A 19,932-nucleotide genomic window follows, 5' to 3' on the forward strand; every position below is an offset into this window, starting at 1 on the left:
GCACATGGACATGTTCCCACACTTAGCACATAGGCCTTTGTGTAGGAATGGAGCAGACTTTGAAGAGGAGACCTTGGGCCTTACACCTAGAGGCATGAAAAGTTCATATCAGCTGAAATATCATATTTGAAGAGGAGAGCCAACTGGCATAAAAAATGTCTAATGAACAAAATGATAAAAATACATTTTACTCTTTTCATTTCCTTGTTTGGCCCAACCAAGATGAATAACAAGTTGATCGAGTAGATACATGGAATGATCATCATGATTCTCGTAATGAAGAAGAACAGAGCAATTATTGAACCTCAGAGAAAAGATCTCCTAGAAGATTAGCTGATCTTGATCAGATTAATGTCAAAACTGATGCGCTCCAAATAGACCCTGAAACACATTATTTATTTAAGAAGAACCTTGATTATTTCACGAGGCATCCAAAGAGAGTGTTTGGACATATGCCATGGAAGTAGTGTTGGATTCAATTGAGAGGAATAAAACATATGAAATTGAGACTCCTCAATCAGGATGCAGTCCGATTGGTCTTATGTGGGTTTATAAGGTTAAGCAGAATTCCCATAGTGATATAGTAAGACATAAAGCCAAACACGTTGTTGAAGAGAATGTCCAAAAGTATGTCATTGACTGAGAATAAGTCTTTGTTTTGGTGGCAAGAATTTGATTACACAGCTTTTGGGCCCGACCGTGCACGGTGATTGGCAAATTCATCGCATGGATGTCAAGACAGAATTTCTCCATGATGAGTTAGAAAAAGAACACATGAGACAGCTAGACCATTTTCTCAAAGTGGAAAAGAACAAATGGTGATGAAACTTAAGAAGGCCCTTTCTAGGTTAAAACAAGCACCAAGTTCATGGTAGAGCAAGGTAAACGAGTGTCTAAAATCTCTTGGCTTGACTAGAAGCTCTAAAGATCATGTGCTCTATTACAAATACTCAGGTACCTCACGATTCATAATTGGTGTTTATGCTGATGAATGGTTTGTAGCAGGGTCAGAGCCTCATCCATTTGAACAGTTCAAGACACGGATAAAAAGTTAATTTGAGATGAGTGACCTTGGTCTACTCACCTCATATGATGGAATTTAAGTTACACAAGCATCTAGAAACATCAACTTGGGTCAGAGGAGTTATGCCTGGGAGATATTGGAGCAACATTGTATGATCAAGTGCAACCCAACACATACTCTGTTAGAAAGTTGGTGCGAGTTTAGGAAGGGTCACACTCAAAAGTGAACTCGACAACCTTTCAAAGACTGGTGGAAATCCTCAGGTACTTAACCTACGCAATACATAATCTTATGTTTCTCAGTAGGATGCTTACATGGAGAGTCCAACAACTCAACATATCAGTAGTGGATTGAAGATCTTGAGGTTTGTGAATGGGAGATTAGACATTGGTTTGGTCAATGATAAAGAAGAGGCAGACATAAAATTATTTGGATACAAAGATAGTGATCATACAGGATATCCAGCTGATAGAAAGAGCACAAGTGGAATTGCTTTCTTTCTCAGAACCCACTTGATCTCATGGGCATCTCAAAAACAAAAGGTTGTGGCCCTATCATTATGTGAAACTGAATACGTTGCAGCCACTTCTGCATATCTTCAAGAAATATGATTGACAATATTAATTAATGAACTTATGGACAAGGAGGAGATATGATTGATGTTAATGGTTGATATTAAGTCACATAGCATTATCCATGAATCATGTATTTCACAATAGGTCGAAGCACATATAGACTAGTCTACATTTCTCATGATTGATGTCCCCTAGTCTGACTAGGTCAAACATATGTATACTTCATTTGTCCAAAATTAAATATAATTTTTGGAGGAGGAAATAAAAAGGGGGAAATCCCATAACTTCCCTCAATCCTTGTTACCACTAATTATGTACATAACTTTTAGGGCAAATCCAACGCCCAAACGATTCATCTTCCTTCACAAAACATTTACTTTTCATACTTGATGTTATAATTAATGATTTTTTTATTCATCGCTTCAAATTCTCATCTCTCCATTTAATTCAAAAATACGACACTATCAGAGACTGGATTTGGCAAAACATGTTTTGTACTTCTTAGATATCAATATGAACATTGCAAGTATGTACTATCATACACATATGTTTAATATCATCAACCTAATGGTCAAGTAATGTTCCTTCCCTTGGGGTATTCATTTGCTGTTTATGCTTGAGTCACTAACATTTATAAATCCTTGACTAGAAAGTGAGGATTAAGGTCCTCTCCACAGATAATGGATCTTAGTGAATTAACGTGCCTTTGGACGCTAATTATGGGATGACAGGATTTATAAATAAAATAAGATTAAGGTGAGATAAGAAATATGATATAGATATGATAATTAATGTGTACAAATGATTATAAAATAGAGGTCAAAAAAATAGGCAGTGATGGCGGGTAATATTTGCCTCTTATGCAGGAGAGGGTACCTAGGACTTGGCATTCTGTCGTGGTATTGGCATCCGCAACGTACAAAAGAGAAAGAGAACAATGAGGACTCGGCGTTCGACTTACTATTTGCTGTTGAGAGGTGACATCGTAAGTCGAAGCTGATACCCTCAGATAAATGTGGAATTATTTCGCAATTCATTCAATGTTTACTCCCAAAAAACTCATATCTAATTGCAATATTTGTTTATGTGCTGCCACTAGAGGAACAAGTCGGCATCCTGCCACTAGATTGTGGGAAACTACCACCTAGGAATCTCATCTATTGGGATGCGTTACCATATAATACAGCTCTTAAACTCTTAATCTGAGCCTGTAAACAAGTGCATAAATCGACATGTACAACGTTTATACTTGTAGTGGTGGATGCCATACATTATGTAGTCTGATCTGATCGGGATGGGAAGAAAGTATGAAACAACTAATCACAGTTCGTGTAAGGCACGTACAAGCCAAAACAGGGAGCTTATAGAATAGTCATTGTACCTATTAATGGTACGCTTAATTATTCTCCTTCATGTCTTTTTCAAGATGAGAACTTCTCCCTGCCGGTTCCGGCAGATCTGACGGTTGACGAAGTTCTTAACATCACAGATTATCTCCGATGAGCCTGAGAGCTTGGGGTAGAGGATAGAGACGTGAATGCACCGAGATACACGACAATCTCTACCTCTTTGCCGTTCTTCAGCAGGCTCTCATAGTAGATCTGCTGCCAATCAAGGAGAGGGTCGAGGTCTCCCACCATGATCATCATGGGGGGAAATCTTGATTACACTAACCCCAGTTCCTAAGGCAGTTACTTCTGCCACTATACCTCTTCACCACGACTTTTTCTTCCACGTATTTTCCACCGTCCATTGTAAGCTACATGGGAAGTAACCACCGCAAGCAGTTACATTTCTATCTTTCTTATGGCCTATAAATATGTACGTTTTTCCTCTGAAATCACAAGTTGAAAATTTTGTTTTTCACTTCTGCTTTCTCTCTTGATCAGCCTCTTTTTCTCCATTAACAACACCTTTTGAAGGTGTGAAAGCTTCAGCTTGTTTCCAACATTTGGTATCAGAGCGCCAGGTTCTGAGGGAAGATGCCGCGACGTGGAGATGCTGCCTCTGCTGCTGCTGAAGGCGAGAAGGATCTCGTCCCTGTTGGAGCTACAAAGGGATCCGGAGATGCTGGGTATCTTGGTATGTTCCCAGTCTTGTCAAAGACGAATTATGCATTGTGGGCAATGCGTATGCAGTTGCACTTGGAGGCTCATAATTTGTGGGAACCTATGATGGAAAAAATGTGGTGAGGAAGAAGGAACGGCAAGCCTTGTCCGTGATGATTGGAGCTTTGAGCAAAGACATTCAACCTCAGCATGACATTACGAAAACAGCAAAGGAGACTTGGGAGATTCTCAAGTCGATGAACATCGGCACTGCTCGGCTCAAGAAATCCAGACTTCAAGCTCTCAAGCGTGAATTTGAGATGCTGGTCATGGTTGATGAAGAATCGGTGACGGATTTCTCTGGAAAACTATCACGAATCGTCACTCAAATGAGGAATCTCAGAGAACAAGTTGATGAACGAGCCATTGTGTCAAAGCTTCTACGTGCTGCTCTTTAGAAGCTTGATCCGGTTACTTCTACTCTGGAGCAATTTGGTTATATTGACTCAATGTCACTTGAAGAAGCAGAGGGATCTCTGAAGATTTGTGAAGAGAAACTTCAGGATCGCCGATCAAAGATGGAAGCGCGAGCTCTTCTATCTCGTAGCATTGAAAACCCCAAAGGAGATGGGTTTTGTGGTCGAGGCCGAGGTCGTGGTCGTGGCCGTGGCCATGGAAGAGGCAGAAGCTCCGGAGGAAGGGGGGCTGGAGATGAGAAGCCTCGCGACAGATCCAAGGTACAATGCTTTAATTGTGAAAAGTTTGGGCATTATGCCTCGGAATGCTATAGAGAACCAAGAGAAGAGAAGCCTAAATTTGCTGAAGCAAAGGAGCAACCACAACGACACTCCTCATGATGATTACACAATAAGAAAGCCAGCTACTGCTTCAAGAAGAGACTAAAGAAAGAGAGGAAGGGGTGTGGTACCTCAACACTAGAGCTACAAATCATATGATAGGGAAGCGCGAGCTATTTTGTGTTATTGTATCACATCAAGGAAAAGTTAGATTTGGAGACAACTCAAGCATCAAAATTGAAGGCAGAGGGAGCATTCTTGTCAATGGTCAAGGCGGGGGAAGATTGAAACTGAGCAATGTACTTTATGTGCCTAAGCTCAAGTCAAACATTCTAAGCCTAGGTCAGCTAGATGATCTTGGATGCAGAATGGTATTGGAATTGGCCTCGCTTATCATATATGACAAAGATCGAAGACTCTTGGCGACAGTGAAGAAGACGGTTGGAAGGCTATATCTCCTTAAACTGTCCATTGAGGAGAAGTGCTTTCTATCAAAAGAAAATCAAGAATAAGGGTGGCTATGGCATAGAAGGTATGGTCATTTGAATTTTCAATCTCTACAGAAGCTCTCTTCTCATGGGTTAGTAAGGGGAATTCCATCTCTTGTTCCCCCTAACAATCTATGTCAAGAATGTGTTGCCCGCAAGCAACATAGGAGTTCATTTCCTGACTCTTCAACATTCAGAGCAAGCAGAGTACTCGAGCTCATCCATGGAGGTATATGTGGCCCCATCTCCCCCACTACTTATGGAGGAAACAAGTATTTTCTCCTTCTAGTGGATGATTACTCACGATTAATGTGGGTTGCTGTGTTGAAGCAAAAGAGCGAGGCGTTCCAGGCTTTTGTAAGGTTCAAGACAATAGCTGAAGCTGAAAAAGGAGTAAAATTGGGAAATTTTCGCACTGATCAAGGGGGAGAGTTCAATTCATCAGAATTCTCCTCTTATTGTTCAAAGCATGGCATAAAGAGGCAGTAAACAGCTCCATACTCGCCTCAGTAAAATGGAGTTGTTGAAAGAAGAAACAAGAAAATTATAAATATGGTGAGATGCATGCTGAAAGAGAAGAATTTACCACATGAATTATGGGGAGAAGCTGTCAACACCTTGCATTCAAAATGTCTACATCTTGAATCGATCGTCTACAAGAAGCTTGGAAGAAAGAACTCCATATGAAGCCTGGACTGGTCTCAGGCCATGTGATCCGAATGTTTCTCATCTTAGAGTTTTTGGCTCTCTAATTCATGTGAAAGAACTTGGACAAAGACTTTCAAAGCTTCAAGACAGGAGCAAACCTATGATTTTCATAGGTTATGAAGTTGGTACAAAAGGATACAAATGCTATGATCTGAAGACCAACAAAGTACACATCAGTAGAGATGTGATTTTTGAACAAAACAACCAATGGGATTGGAACTCATCTCAACTTCAAGGTACACTTTGCATTCAAAATTTTCCCCAAACTCCTTATGCAGAAGAGGAGGTTGAACAGCCTAACTCGATCCAAGAATCACGTGAGCATGAACATGACATCTCGAACCATGAAGACACTCAACAAGCAGTCTCCGAAGAACAAACTCATGCAAGGAATAAAGATATAAGTCAAATTTATATGGATACTGAAGAATGTCACTTGATGTATGAAGAACCCAAAGCATGAAGTTTGGAAAAATGCCATGAAAGAGGAGATTGATGCTATTGAAAGAAATGATACATGGAGCCTTGTCTTACCACCAAAAGGATGCAAGCCAATTGGTCTCAAATGGGTCTACAAGGTAAAAACAAATTCAGTAGGAGCAATAATTTGTCACAAGGCTAGACTGGTGGCCAAGGGTTATGTGCAGAAATGGGGAATTGACTATGAAGAGGTATTTGCTCTAGTAGCTAGAATGGAAACTATAAGAGTTTTATTTACAATTGTAGCTCATGGGGGATGGGAAATTCATCATTTAGATGTGAAACCAGCTTTTCTAAATGGTGACGTAGAAGACGTTGTATATGTAAAGCAGCCTGAAGGTTTCATCAAGAGGGAAAAAGAAAATTATGTCCTAAAATTGAAGAAAGCCCTTTATGGGTTGAAGCAAGCCCCACGTGCCTGGTACACAAAGCTTGACAAATGTTTAAATACCCTTGGTTTCATCAGAAGCTACTTGGAACATGCTATTTATTTCAAGGTATCTCAGATTTTTCGACTAATCATTGGAGTTTATGCGGATGACATCATAGTCACAGGATCAAGTGTCAAGCATATTCAGCAATTCAATACTCAAATGGAAAGCTACTTTGAAATGAGTGATCTCGGAATGCTGACTTCTTATTTGGGTACACAAAGCTTGACAAATGTTTAACTACCCTTGGTTTCATCAGAAGCTACTTGGAACATGCTATTTATTTCAAGGTATCTCAGATTTTTCGACTAATCATTGGAGTTTATGCGGATGACATCATAGTCACAGGATCAAGTGTCAAGCATATTCAGCAATTCAATACTCAAATGGAAAGCTACTTTGAAATGAGTGATCTCGGAATGCTGACTTCTTATTTGGGTACACAAAGCTTGACAAATGTTTAACTACCCTTGGTTTCATCAGAAGCTACTTGGAACATGCTATTTATTTCAAGGTATCTCAGATTTTTCGACTAATCATTGGAGTTTATGCGGATGACATCATAGTCACAGGATCAAGTGTCAAGCATATTCAGCAATTCAATACTCAAATGGAAAGCTACTTTGAAATGAGTGATCTCGGAATGCTGACTTCTTATTTGGGTACACAAAGCTTGACAAATGTTTAACTACCCTTGGTTTCATCAGAAGCTACTTGGAACATGCTATTTATTTCAAGGTATCTCAGATTTTTCGACTAATCATTGGAGTTTATGCGGATGACATCATAGTCACAGGATCAAGTGTCAAGCATATTCAGCAATTCAATACTCAAATGGAAAGCTACTTTGAAATGAGTGATCTCGGAATGCTGACTTCTTATTTGGGTACACAAAGCTTGACAAATGTTTAACTACCCTTGGTTTCATCAGAAGCTACTTGGAACATGCTATTTATTTCAAGGTATCTCAGATTTTTCGACTAATCATTGGAGTTTATGCGGATGACATCATAGTCACAGGATCAAGTGTCAAGCATATTCAGCAATTCAAGACTCAAATGGAAAGCTACTTTGAAATGAGTGATCTCGGAATGCTGACTTCGTATTTGGCTATTGAAGTTGAACAGTAGAAGAGTCACATTATAATAAGTCAGAAGAGTTATGCTCTAAAGCTGCTGCAACAAAGTGGAATGAGTGATTGTAACTCAGTCTCTACACCTCTTAAAGCATGTTTCAAATTCAACCAGGAAGATGCAATTCCTCCAGCTGATCCTACAGTTTTCAGAAGCATAATTGGGATTCTAAGGTACTTGACTCACACACGGCCTGATCTTATGTTTTCTGTTGGATATCTCAGTAGGCATATGAAGAATCCTACATCAGAACACGTGACAGCAGTTAAAAGGATCCTCAGATACGTCAAAGGGACTGAACCTGGGATTGATCTACAAAAAGATGGAAGAAGTCTCTCTCTGTGGATATTGTGACACCGATCATGCCGGAGATCCTGTTGATCGAAAGAGCACGACTGGAGTATTGCTTTTCCTCAGATCAAGCTTGATAACTTGGACTTCACAAAAACAAAAAATAGTGGCCTTATCTTCATGTGAAGCTGAATATGTAGCCGCCACTGCTGCAGCTTGTCAGGGGATCTGGTTAGCAAGACTCGTTGAAGAACTGACAGCAGAAACACTTTTTCCCATAAAGCTCCTGTTAGACTACAAATCAGCCATCGCCTTGTCAAAGAATCCAGTATTCCACAATAGGTCAAAGCACATTGATACAAAGTACCATTTCATACCATCGTGTCTTGAAGAAAAGAAAATTGAAGTGGATTACGTGGCTACCAATGATCAGCTTGCAGACGTTCTCACTAAAGCTTTGGGAAGAATTCGTTCTTACAAACTTCTTCAAGATCTTGGCATACATGAAGATGGCAAGAGAACTGGACTTAGAGGGGAGATTGATGACACTAACCCCTATTCCTAAGGCAGTTACTTCTGCCACTATACCTCTTCTCCACGACTTTTTCTTCCATGTATTTTCCACAGTCCATTGTAAGCTATGTGGGAAGTAACCACCGCTAGCAGTTACATTTCTATCTTTCTTATGGCCTATAAATATGTACGTTTTTCCTCTGAAATCACAAGTTGAAAAGTTTGTTTTTCACTTCCGCTTTCTCTCTCGATCAGCCTCTTTTTCTCCATCGACAACACCTTTTGAAGGTGTGAAAGCTTCAGCTTGTTTCCAACAAATCCTTCGCCTAGCTCTTTAGCCGAGGCGACAGGGTTCGCCGCTGAGTGGTCTCTAGTAGCCCTATCTGGAAGGAAAGCCTTCCATAGCCAGTCCGTTAGCTTCACACCGACGATGGAGTGAGCCTTTAGTGTCAACTCGGAGAGCACTCTTCTCTCTCCCCCGAAGACAGGCTGGAGGTGTGCGTGCTTGAAGATTTGGGCAAGAGAAGGGCGAGGGAGAGAAGAAGAAGTGGAGAAGACAAGAGAGAAACAGCCTTAGCCATGAAATCTTTTATTAAACCTCAAGCCGTTCTCCGACATCTCGTTTGTATTTATAATAATAGAATATTTGTTATATAGTAACTAACTATGTTTTAATCATAGCCGTTACAATGATATATAACGGCTATATTAAAACAAATTCTAGCTGCTGGATGTGTTTGCCTATACTATGTTTAATCCTAACTAGGTTTAATCCTATCCGTTATATGTGTGATCCTACATTTGATCCTAGCCGCTAGTTTCCATAACGGATATATGGGTACGTGTCAAATTATTACTACTCTACTCTTATTATGTTAAATCCTATTCGTCCATACCTGTGCCTTTGGTGCCACGCGGTCCGTCTAGCTGGCGCTAGTAAGTTGGGAGTTTTTAACTCCTTTATCACATCCCCTCAAGCTCATCGGTGGGGAGACGAAGACGTTGAGCTTGCTTCTTAACTCTTCAAACCTGGTCCTGGGTAGAGGCTTGGTGAGAGCATCTCACAGCTGTCTTTCCCGTCTAACAAATTGGACGCGAAAGTTCCCACTAGCGACTTGCTCTCGGATGAAATGAAAATCAATTTCTATATGTTTTGTTCTAGCGTGGAAGACGGGATTTTCTGCGAGATATGTTGCGCCAATATTATCACACCAGAGGATGGGTTGATCCCTTGGTAGCTGATGAATTTCTCGTAGAAGAGACTGGACCCAAAGGACCTCGGATGCGCAATTCGCTAGAGCTTTGTACTCAGCTTCGGTACTTGAGCGCGCAACAGTTGGCTGCTTTTTTGAACTCCATGAAACTAGGTTCTTGCCAATGTATAGGAGGAACGCTCCGGTAGATCTTCTGTCAGCACCATCCCCTGCCCAGTCTGCATCACTAAACGCATGGATTGTGGAGTTTGAATTACGATGAATCAAAAGACCATGTAAGATACTTCCTTTCAGATACCGCAGAAGATGTTTGAGTGCCTGCCAGTCACCTTTGGTGGGGGAGTGCAATTTTTGGCACGCCTTGTTGACCGCAAAAGCAATGTTGGGTCGAGTCAAGGTCAAATATTGGAGAGAACCAACTAATTGTTGGTATAATACAGTGTCGTTGTTGGAGGTTTCATTACTAACTACTGGAGAGACAGCACACGGAGTTGGAGTAGATTTGGAATTTTCCATGTTCGCTTTGTGGAGAATGGAAGCGATGTATTTTGACTGAGATAATATATATCCATGTTCATGGGAAATTAGTTCAATTCCTAGGAAGAAATGAGCGGGTCCTAAATCCTTTATTGCAAAACGCGTGTTTAAATGTTTTACAATTTTGGAAATTTCAGAGATTTCTGGACAGATAAGTAGAATGTCATCAACATAGATTAGAACAAAGACTGGATGGTGTTGTAGTTTAAAAAACAACGATGTATCTGTTTTTGAACCAACGAAATCAAGTTCGATGAGAGAATCAGTTAATTTTTTAAACCACGCTCGGGGAGATTGTTTTAGGCCATAGAGTGATTTATTTAAGTAACACACATGATTGGGGTATGTTTTATCTTTGAAACCAGGAGGCTGCTCCATATAGATCTTTTCATTTAAGTCACCATGTAAAAAGGCATTAGATACGTCCAACTGGTGTATCTTCCACCTTTGGCTGATGGCCAATGAAAAGAGTAAGCGGATAGTGGAATGTTTAACCACTGGGCTGAATGTCTCATAGAAGTCAAAGCCTTCTTGTTGGTTGTAACCTTTTGCAACCAACCTTGCTTTGTACTTATCAATTTCGCCAGAGGGTTTATACTTAAGTTTATAAACCCATTTTCAGCCGATTACATGGAGATTTTCATGCCGAGGAATTAGTGTCCACGTGTTGTTGGAAAGTAGAGCCTAGTATTCGGTTTGCATGGCCTGCATCCAATTGGCATTTTTGGATGTAGATGTGAAAGATGTGGGTTCGGAGTGAATGCGAAGATACGACGTAAAACACTTTGGAAGAGGATGTCTAATGGAATAGGCGGAAAAGGAGCCAGCATTATCAGGTGTAGAACGATCAGGACTGTGGATAGTATGAAGTTTTTTTGTCTTCATAATTATCCCTGGCTCCGGGGTTTGATCTAAAGTTGGGCTAATTTCTGGAAATTTGGATAAGATATCATTAGAATTGATTTGAAAGAGGTCAGGCGTACCTGGAGGTGAGTAATCGGCATACCTGTCATTTGGAGGATCTCTTGTTTCAGTTTCTGAGGACTGCAAGAGATTCGTTGATGAAATGATAGTCGTAGGATTGATGTCTGGTCTTGGAAGATCAGGTGTTAGTCTTGTCTGAGACGGATCTTTACCAAGTAGTCCTTCTCCTTTAGAGTTTGAATTATTCTGAAAGGGAAACATTTCTTCATAGAAGATAACATGTCTAGAAATAAAAAACTTACCTGTCTCCAGGGAGTAGCATCTGTATCCCACATGGAGAGAACTGTATCCCATAAAGATACATTTCTCTGACCTGGAGTCAAGCTTGTTTGACGAGTAGGGACGTAAATAAGGATAACACAAACAGCCAAAAATTTTTAGGAAAGTGTAGTCTGGAGATTTTTTGAAAAGAATTTCATAGGGAGATTTGTTCCTAAGAATCGGTGTGATTAGTCGATTAATGAGAAACGCAGAAGTGGAGATAGCCTCATCCCAAAAAGTTGACGGTAAGTAAGCATTTTTTATCAAGGATAAGGCTGTCTCTACTAAATGCCGGTGTTTCCTTTCTACAGTGCCATTCTGTTCTGGTGTATGTGGGCATGAGACCCTGTGGACAATTCCCTTGGTTTTGAGGTACGTGTGAAGAGACTGGTATTCCCCTCCCCAGTCTGATTGGAAATACCGAATTTTAGAGTTAAATTGATTTTCAACTCTTGTTTGAAAATCAATAAAAGTCTGGGTAAGGTCACTTTTCTTTTTTAGGGGGTACAACCAGGTATACTTACTATAATCGTCTATGAAGACCACATAGTAAGAATATCCAGAGTGGGAAATAACTGATGCATGCCCCCACAGATCCGAATGGATAAGTTCTAAAGGCACTGACGAGGAATTACTGGATGGAGAAAAAAGGAGTTTGTATGATTTTGAGACATTGCAAGAATTACACACAAAATCTTTATTCAAGTAGAAAGTGGGTAAGCCATATTTCTGAACAATGGATCGTACTATCCGTAATTGAGGATGTCCAAGCCTATGATGCAATGTTTCAGTGGATGCCTTTTCTCCAACCATTGCAGTCTTTTTCCAAGATGGAGGGTTGAGGAAGTACAAGCCATCCCTAACTGTGCCCTTGAGAAGGATCTGGTGTGTGTCCTTGTCCTTCACAAGACAAAAAAACTTATGAAATTCAACATATACATTGTTATCCATAGTTTTTGTATGGATAACAGATTCTTTGTGATTTCAGGAACATGTAAGATATCTCTCAAATGAAGTGTACGATTAGAGGTTGAAATTTTAGAAGATCCAATTGAGAGGATTTTCAAACCTGTCCCATTACCAATATGGAGTGCGTCATTGCCTTGATACTCCTGTCTTGATGACATGTTATCCTGGGTGGAGGTGATGTGGTGAGTCGCTCCGCTGTGAGGATACCAGCCCTGCTGAGAAGAACTGTTGGTCATAGATGCAGCATGAGCTTCTCGCTGGGTGTTCATATTTTTCCAATTTTGGAAACTGCCCTGTAATTCTGTGCATTCTTCTGCCCTATGTCCATACTGAGAACACAGCTGGCAACGTGGCTGGTACTTCTGATTCTTCCCGCTTCCTCGGCCTCGATTCTGGAAATTTTCTCGACTCTGATGATGCTCCTTTTTTTGCCAAGAAGATGATTTTGGTGCTTGAGATTTCTGGGCATTATTTGCAATGGGAGGGAACTTCCCGTTGTCATCTTCTTGCGAGAAGGCCATATATGCATCATGCGCCTTGATGTTCTTGACAATTTCGTCAAACTTTAGATGGCCCAAGTTTGCATTGGTGCTTACGACGAAAGGAGCATAGGCAGCACCTAGTCCCCTGAGGAACGTGCTGGCTATAGCAGATGGATACGGGGGTTGCCCAGCTGCTTCCAGGCCTTCAACCATAGACCTGAAATGTTTTACATATTCGTCAGTCGACATTGTACCTTTCTTCATGTTGTGGAACTGCCGTTGGAGCTCCATAACTCGGATTTGATCCCATCCCTCAAACACAGCTTCAAGCTTTTCCCAAGCTTCCCTTGTTGATCTAGCCTTGCTAATGTAGGGAGCCACGCTTTCTGAGATTGTTTGATGCAGGAATCCGAGGACTTGCTGGTCCGTACGCCACCACATCTTGAAATGTGGATTCTCAAGAACGTTCCCTTGATTGTCTGTAACGGAAACAGGAGGAGGGAGATCTTCGATGAATCGTATCAAGTCGTACCCGTGAAGAAGAGGAAGCATAGCACTCTTCCAGATACTGAAATTATTTTCGCTCAATTTGTTGAGCACCATTGCTCCGGTTGGAATGACATTTGGGACTTGTCTCATGCTTGAGAAAGAGGAACTTATCTTCTTCGAAGAAGTCGGAGATGCAGCGGAAGCACATTCTCCCATTTCTCTGGTAGTCGGCCGTGGCTCTGATACCATGTGCGTGCTTGAAGATTTGCGCAAGAGAAGGGCGAGGGAGAGAAGAAGAAGTGGAGAAGACAAGAGAGAAACGGCCTTAGCCGTGAAATCTTTTATTAAACCTCAAGCCGTTCTCCGACATCTCGTTTGTATTTATAATGATAGAATATTTGTTATATAGTAACTAACTATGTTTTAATCATAGCCGTTACAATGATATATAACGGCTATATTAAAACAAATTCTAGCTGCTGGATGTGTTTGCCTATACTATGTTTAATCCTAACTAGGTTTAATCCTATCCGTTATATGTGTGATCCTACATTTGATCCTAGCCGCTAGTTTCCATAACGGATATATGGGTACGTGTCAAATTATTACTACTCTACTCTTATTATGTTAAATCCTATTCGTCCATACCTGTGCCTTTGGTGCCACGCGGTCCGTCTATCTGGCGCTAGTAAGTTGGGAGTTTTTAACTCCTTTATCAGGAGGCCGATCAGGCCCGCGAGCTTGACATGACCGTGCTCGCGCTCGACCCATCGCCGTGCCACGTTGTGGGTGATGTTCGCGCCAGCGCTGTCCCCGACAGATCGGCGCTGCTTAGGAATTCTTGGAGAAGAGGGTTCTGGACGGGGGAGCCGGTCGCCTTGGCGGAGTCGAGGAAGAGGATGACGTCGAGTCCGTCGTCGTACTGGGCCGGGAAGCGGTGCTCTGGAGAGAGGCGGTAGTTGACGGAGACGACGGCCACGGACATCTGTCGGCAGAAGCGGCGGCAGAGATAGTCGAACTCTCGGGTGGCCGCGGAGAGGAAGGCGAAGCCACCGCCGTGGAAGAAGATGATGACCTAAAGGGGCTCGGCGACCGGCTCGGCCGGTAGGTAGAAGCGGCACCAGAGCCCGCGAGATGGGTCGACGTGGTGGTCCGTGGTTCGCACGCCGCGCACGGGCTTTGGGTTCGGCGCGGCGTTGAACTCCACCAGCCAGAGAACAGAACGGCAGAGCTCTCCGTTGCGGCGAGTGGCCGCTTCTACGGCGAGAGAGAGCGCGCTGAGCTTCTGCTTTGGCGTGAGAGGAGGGCTTGGACAGAATGTGGAGTTCGTGCAACCCATATTTCTCTTTGAAGGTTTGTCTTTGTGTGTTCCTTCGTGTGGAACGGGGAATAGTAGGGTCTAGTGAGGTTCTTATAATTAATACCTTGGGAAATGAAAATAATGCACATTAATCCCCATTCTATGCCTTGAAGTATAAAAATAATTTTCTGCCATAAGCTGCATAGCCCGAGAGGAGAAATAAAAATATCCTACATAATTTGGGCGTAATTTTACTCGAGCAATATTAAAGGAAAAAGGATCCCTGTGAGGCGGATATCGCGTTACATCACTCGTTAGTTTCTGCGTTGGAAGAAAAATTGGGCTTCTCTCCTTCTTACTAAAAATGAGTCATAAATATGGTTACAGAATATACTATCCTTACTCTCCGAGATTTTAATAGGTGGTTAGATTTCAATGATATGAGGCTAGTTACTCATACATGGTCTTTTCTTCTCTGTAGTATCAAATAAGAGGAGAGAAAAATATTGAATGGTTTGGAGGGAAATTTTATTTCCCCCGTATAAGAAAGATAAACGGTATCTATTTGCCTGCGGACATCTTTCAACTGTCGCAATTGTCCTCCTATTGCGCCTATTGTTGAAGAAAAAAAATGTCCACCTATGAGCTGGCCAATATAGAGGCTCAAAAATATTCTTGTCAAATATTTCAGCCATTTCCCCTTAGAGGGATCATTCTCTTCCCTAAGATCTCTCCCACTCCAGGAGTAATCAAACAACAAAGAGTATAAGAGGATAGAATAATTCACGGTAAGGTTTCACAGTGCAGACGAAAGGATTCTTTCAATCTAATATTAGCTCGGTTTTGCCGGCTCGGTCACGGCAGCACAAGCCTCAAATTCACCTTAGAGGCTACGCATTACGTTCCTCTTTTAGGGTTATACCAGAATTTTAGAAAAGACGGCAAACCATCTCACAATAATCAGACTCAATTGCAATCGTTTCAGACATTATGGACCAGGAGGCCGACAAACAGTGGGGCCTTGATCCCAGATTCTCTCCCATCGTGGAAAACAAGGAATATAAAAAATATTGGCAGGTCAGAACCGCACTGAATGTTTTTATGCCCGCGAGTTCTTGATAATTCCACATTGAAGTGGGCATTTAATGGTGATTGAAACAGAACTCTGCAGTGACCGAAACAGCTGAGCCTTGCGTTCCTCGTTGAGAGCTGCATGTGCTTTAACCAACTTGTGAACACTCGTTTAAGGAAAGATAGCAACCCATCCTGAAACGCTCCAACTCAAGATAGTCGTCTCCAATTTTATAGATCAATATACCTACCAACACTCGGGCCCTTGGCTTATTTTGTCAATATTTTTATATTTAGGATTTATTGATTTGATGAAATCTGAAAAGAGATCTTCAGGTCATGAAAATCCAGCAAGGTTAAATGCCTGAAATTTCATGGTAATATCGCATTTAACTGAGCATTTAAGTTTGAACGAGTCAGGGATCAGCTGAAACCTGGCCTGTGAGGCCTGCTTGTTGTCATCTCCTAGCTGCCGATGAATATGGAGCATTCCTGGCGGAGTAAACATCATAGCCCTACCAATTGAAAAGATGACAGCACCTTCCAGAGGTGACCACCCGGGAAATGCCACACAGTCATCACCAACGTAGGATCCAAACCTAAATCAGTATTAAAATTTCAGTTTTTAAGATCTTTTAAATGATCGATTTCTGATTACGTTCTTTATCCTCCATGGCTACTATGATTTTTTCTCTGCCACCGCTGTTGTTCCCTTTGCCATTATGAAATGAGAGTAGTGTATTGTAATCTGGCATTTGAAAAGTTACTTATCAGAACTATTTTTAGGTTTTTACACCTAGGTTTTCACAATGGTCATTTACGGGGATCATCGACACCCTTGGATTGATCCTTAGATTAGAGAATGGGGTACATGGCCTCTGAGGCTTTTGGGCCAGCATGTACTCTGTGCAATCTATGTTTCTGTGGAGTGTAGAGCCCTTCTCTTCTTTAGACATCACTGAAAGGGGACACTAGTCCTGTGTAACTAAACTTATGCTACTAATATCTAAACATATTTTAAATTTGTATATGTGACGAATAATAATAGAGGACATAGAAAAGGCATAGGATAAAATAATACTATATTTCCTTAATTCTACGATGAGTATAGCTGACCTGTTACGTTAGTTTGGAGACATTCAGGAAAGCAGTATGATCTCATTAAGCGAAAACTCTTAATAACCAATTCATAGGCATTGTCAAAAGGTATTACCAAACTGTCAATCATGTTGACATCTCATGATCGCTTAAGTGGTGGTTAGACTTGAAACACCAAAGATACCTTCTAGACAGAGAGTTGAGTTTTCACTCTTATCTGTAATTTTTTAACCATGAGATTCAAAGAAATCCTAGTTCAGAAGTTGATAAGCTTATTTGAAGGAAATATATGTTGTTGAGAAGCCAATCACACATTGCATATCTTGTTTTATTATTATTAATACAAAAATACTCATTATAATAAACATGTGATGTTTATACAAAGATTTAATTCAGTGTATGTGATAATATGATAATATAAAATCCATAGTCTTAAACGTGGGCTCTAAAAATTCTAATTTGAAGAATACTCGAGAAGGACATCAAATTTTTTTGATGGAAAAGTACAATCTAGTGTTGCTCATATGATAAGTAATTCTACTGACATGGCTATTACTGTTGAGACAATGAGAAAAGATAGTGGGTGCTCTTTAGTGGAAAGATTTTACTGAATTAATCTGTACAAATCCCCAAATGGTATTATTCTAGACTTTCAATCAGACTTAACCATGTCCCTGTTGTGTTAGTGGTCCTTAGCATTGAGTCATCAAAGGGGTATCTGGATGGATGATTGTACTTTAACTATGACCAATAACTTCCTAATGTTGAAAGTTCAAGTAGTCCTAGTATGAGTACAATAATAAACATAAAAGTCATGTTATTTTCAGTCATAATTTCATCAACCTTATCAGCTTATTTTTATTGAAAAGATCATACATCCATGTTCTTCCTAGTTTAAACCATCTATTGTAATTTTTCTTCATTTTATGGTATTTTAACCTAATTATTTAACAATGATTTTATCAAACAAATCATTTTACAAGTCCTTAAATATTTAGTTTCATTTTAAAAAATAATTTAATGGTTTACTGTATTTTTCGAAAGAGCTTCTGATTCTTCTCAATTTCGAGTATTTTGATGGAATTTTCTAACCTTAAACTAACGAATAAAATAATTTAATAATCCAGACATCATAATTTTGAATTCGTTTCACTATTTTTAAAGATTTAATTGATTTATTTTCTGCTCCTAGAAGTATGTGCCACAATAGGAATCCAACATACAATTCACAAAAGAGACAAGTTCGGTGAGAGAAAAACTTGGATGGATCATATTTCTCCCAATTTAAATGATGATATTTAATGATCCAGAAGGAGTTCAGGTTGAACTTTCAAGGAGAATCCCAGCTTTTGGTGGGTTATCCATCAACTATATTATATATATGTATAGATAGAACCCCGTCATAGTAAAAAAAAGGTACATTTGAAATTTATCCTAATTAAAATTAGAGTGATTCACTCTTTCAAACTCTATGTTAGCTCTGTTATTGTACTCCCAGAACAAAGGGTTCAAGAAGTGATGTTTGGATCAAGACATTTGCAAAAAAATCACCACTTGGCACATGGGGGATGTGACAACAAGGTTAAGGTTATCTTCATCTTTTTGTAACTTGGATCTTCTTCCTTTTGCCTAGGTTATCATTACTCCAGTCTAAGATTCAACTAACACACACACAACCTTTAACTCTGCCACTCGTTAGTGCTTATGTGTTTCCATCTTCATCGCATCAGCATTGGGTAAATCATCATCACTTGCCCCCACTACACAGCTCATCAAGACATTTCCTCCTCCATCTACATTGCATCAGTGATGGTAAATCGTTATCATTCGCCCATGTTCCACATTTCGTCGGCACATCTATGCTGGAATCCTAACAATATATCCTTTATCTGCTCCCCTCTAGTCACATCCATCTATAGTTACCTTCACCAGGCACTCTGAAAGCACCACCTAAGATATTTAAATTATATTAAAATTCCCAACTTATTCTTCAAATATGAATAAATTACATTAATTATGAATAACATTTTCTTACATGCCAATGATTTTTTTGAATTACCTTGTCCCTCGTTATCTTTATTTAAATTATATAATTTCTAAAATAAACATTAAAATCCAAAAAATGTACATTGATGATTAAATTTGCTTATTCAATACTTAATATCTATGAATTTCCTTGCTTTCTCTATGCTTATAAGGGAATTATAAATATTATTGTATAAACCAGAGGCCTTAAACTGCGTATTTGTGTCCAATTTATGATTTATCGACTGGCAATGTTGCTAGGGAGTAGATATCATGAAGTTACTGAATTATATTATTGTTATTCATTCTCAATTTGTTTTTCTTCAGTAACACATGAAAAATAGACTTGAAAGGTACTCCACCTACTTACTTAATCTTTTGAGTATTTATTAAAATGCAGCAAGTTCATATTTATGTGAAAGAATATATATTCATGATGATTGTGATCCATATCAAGTCATATTGGTAAATCATTTTAATAACGATCATACTAATAGAAATTGTATTTTGTCTGCCAGAAAACAAGCCATTATGATCATTTTTGATGGCGCATGCCATCAAGCTTCATCAACGATGCTGTCTGCACTGATCGCCAACGTCATCGAAGACCAGGTGAAGATGCCCGTTATCATTTTTTTTATTTCCATCGTTTCCTTGTCGTGTTTTGTGTTTTTCCAAATTCGTCATTTTGTTTTCATTGCATTCGCTACGCGTCACGTATGTTCATCCTCGCCGTCATGGGAAGGGGCCCCTAGTCCTTTCCCCTTTCCCTTTTCTTTTGTATTTTCAATTTTCCCTTTTTATTTTTTTGTAATGGGGGCCCATTCTATAAGGGCCCCTAACCGATCAGTCCCCCCCCCTTGTTGACATAATTAGGGGGCCCACCTCTGCCCCCTTCATAAGGGACGAGGGGGCGCCCTAGGTCCTTAGACCAGGAATTTTATCAAACAGTTGTATTTTTCGTATTCTTGGTCTCACCCTTGAGAAAAAGAAAGAGAGAGGAAGGAGGAGAGA

The 19,932-nt window shown here is 40.2% G+C and overlaps 1 pseudogene; it reads right to left on the minus strand.

The window, feature by feature from the left end:
• Positions 1 to 398: 398 nt before the first annotated feature.
• LOC144707108 (uncharacterized) lies at positions 399 to 14,784 on the minus strand (annotated as a pseudogene).
• Between the last annotated feature and the right edge of the window lie 5,148 nt (positions 14,785 to 19,932).

This window comes from Wolffia australiana, chromosome 8, assembly GCF_029677425.1.
Source record: "Wolffia australiana isolate 7733 chromosome 8, ASM2967742v1".
NCBI classification, from domain to species: Eukaryota; Viridiplantae; Streptophyta; class Magnoliopsida; order Alismatales; family Araceae; genus Wolffia; species Wolffia australiana.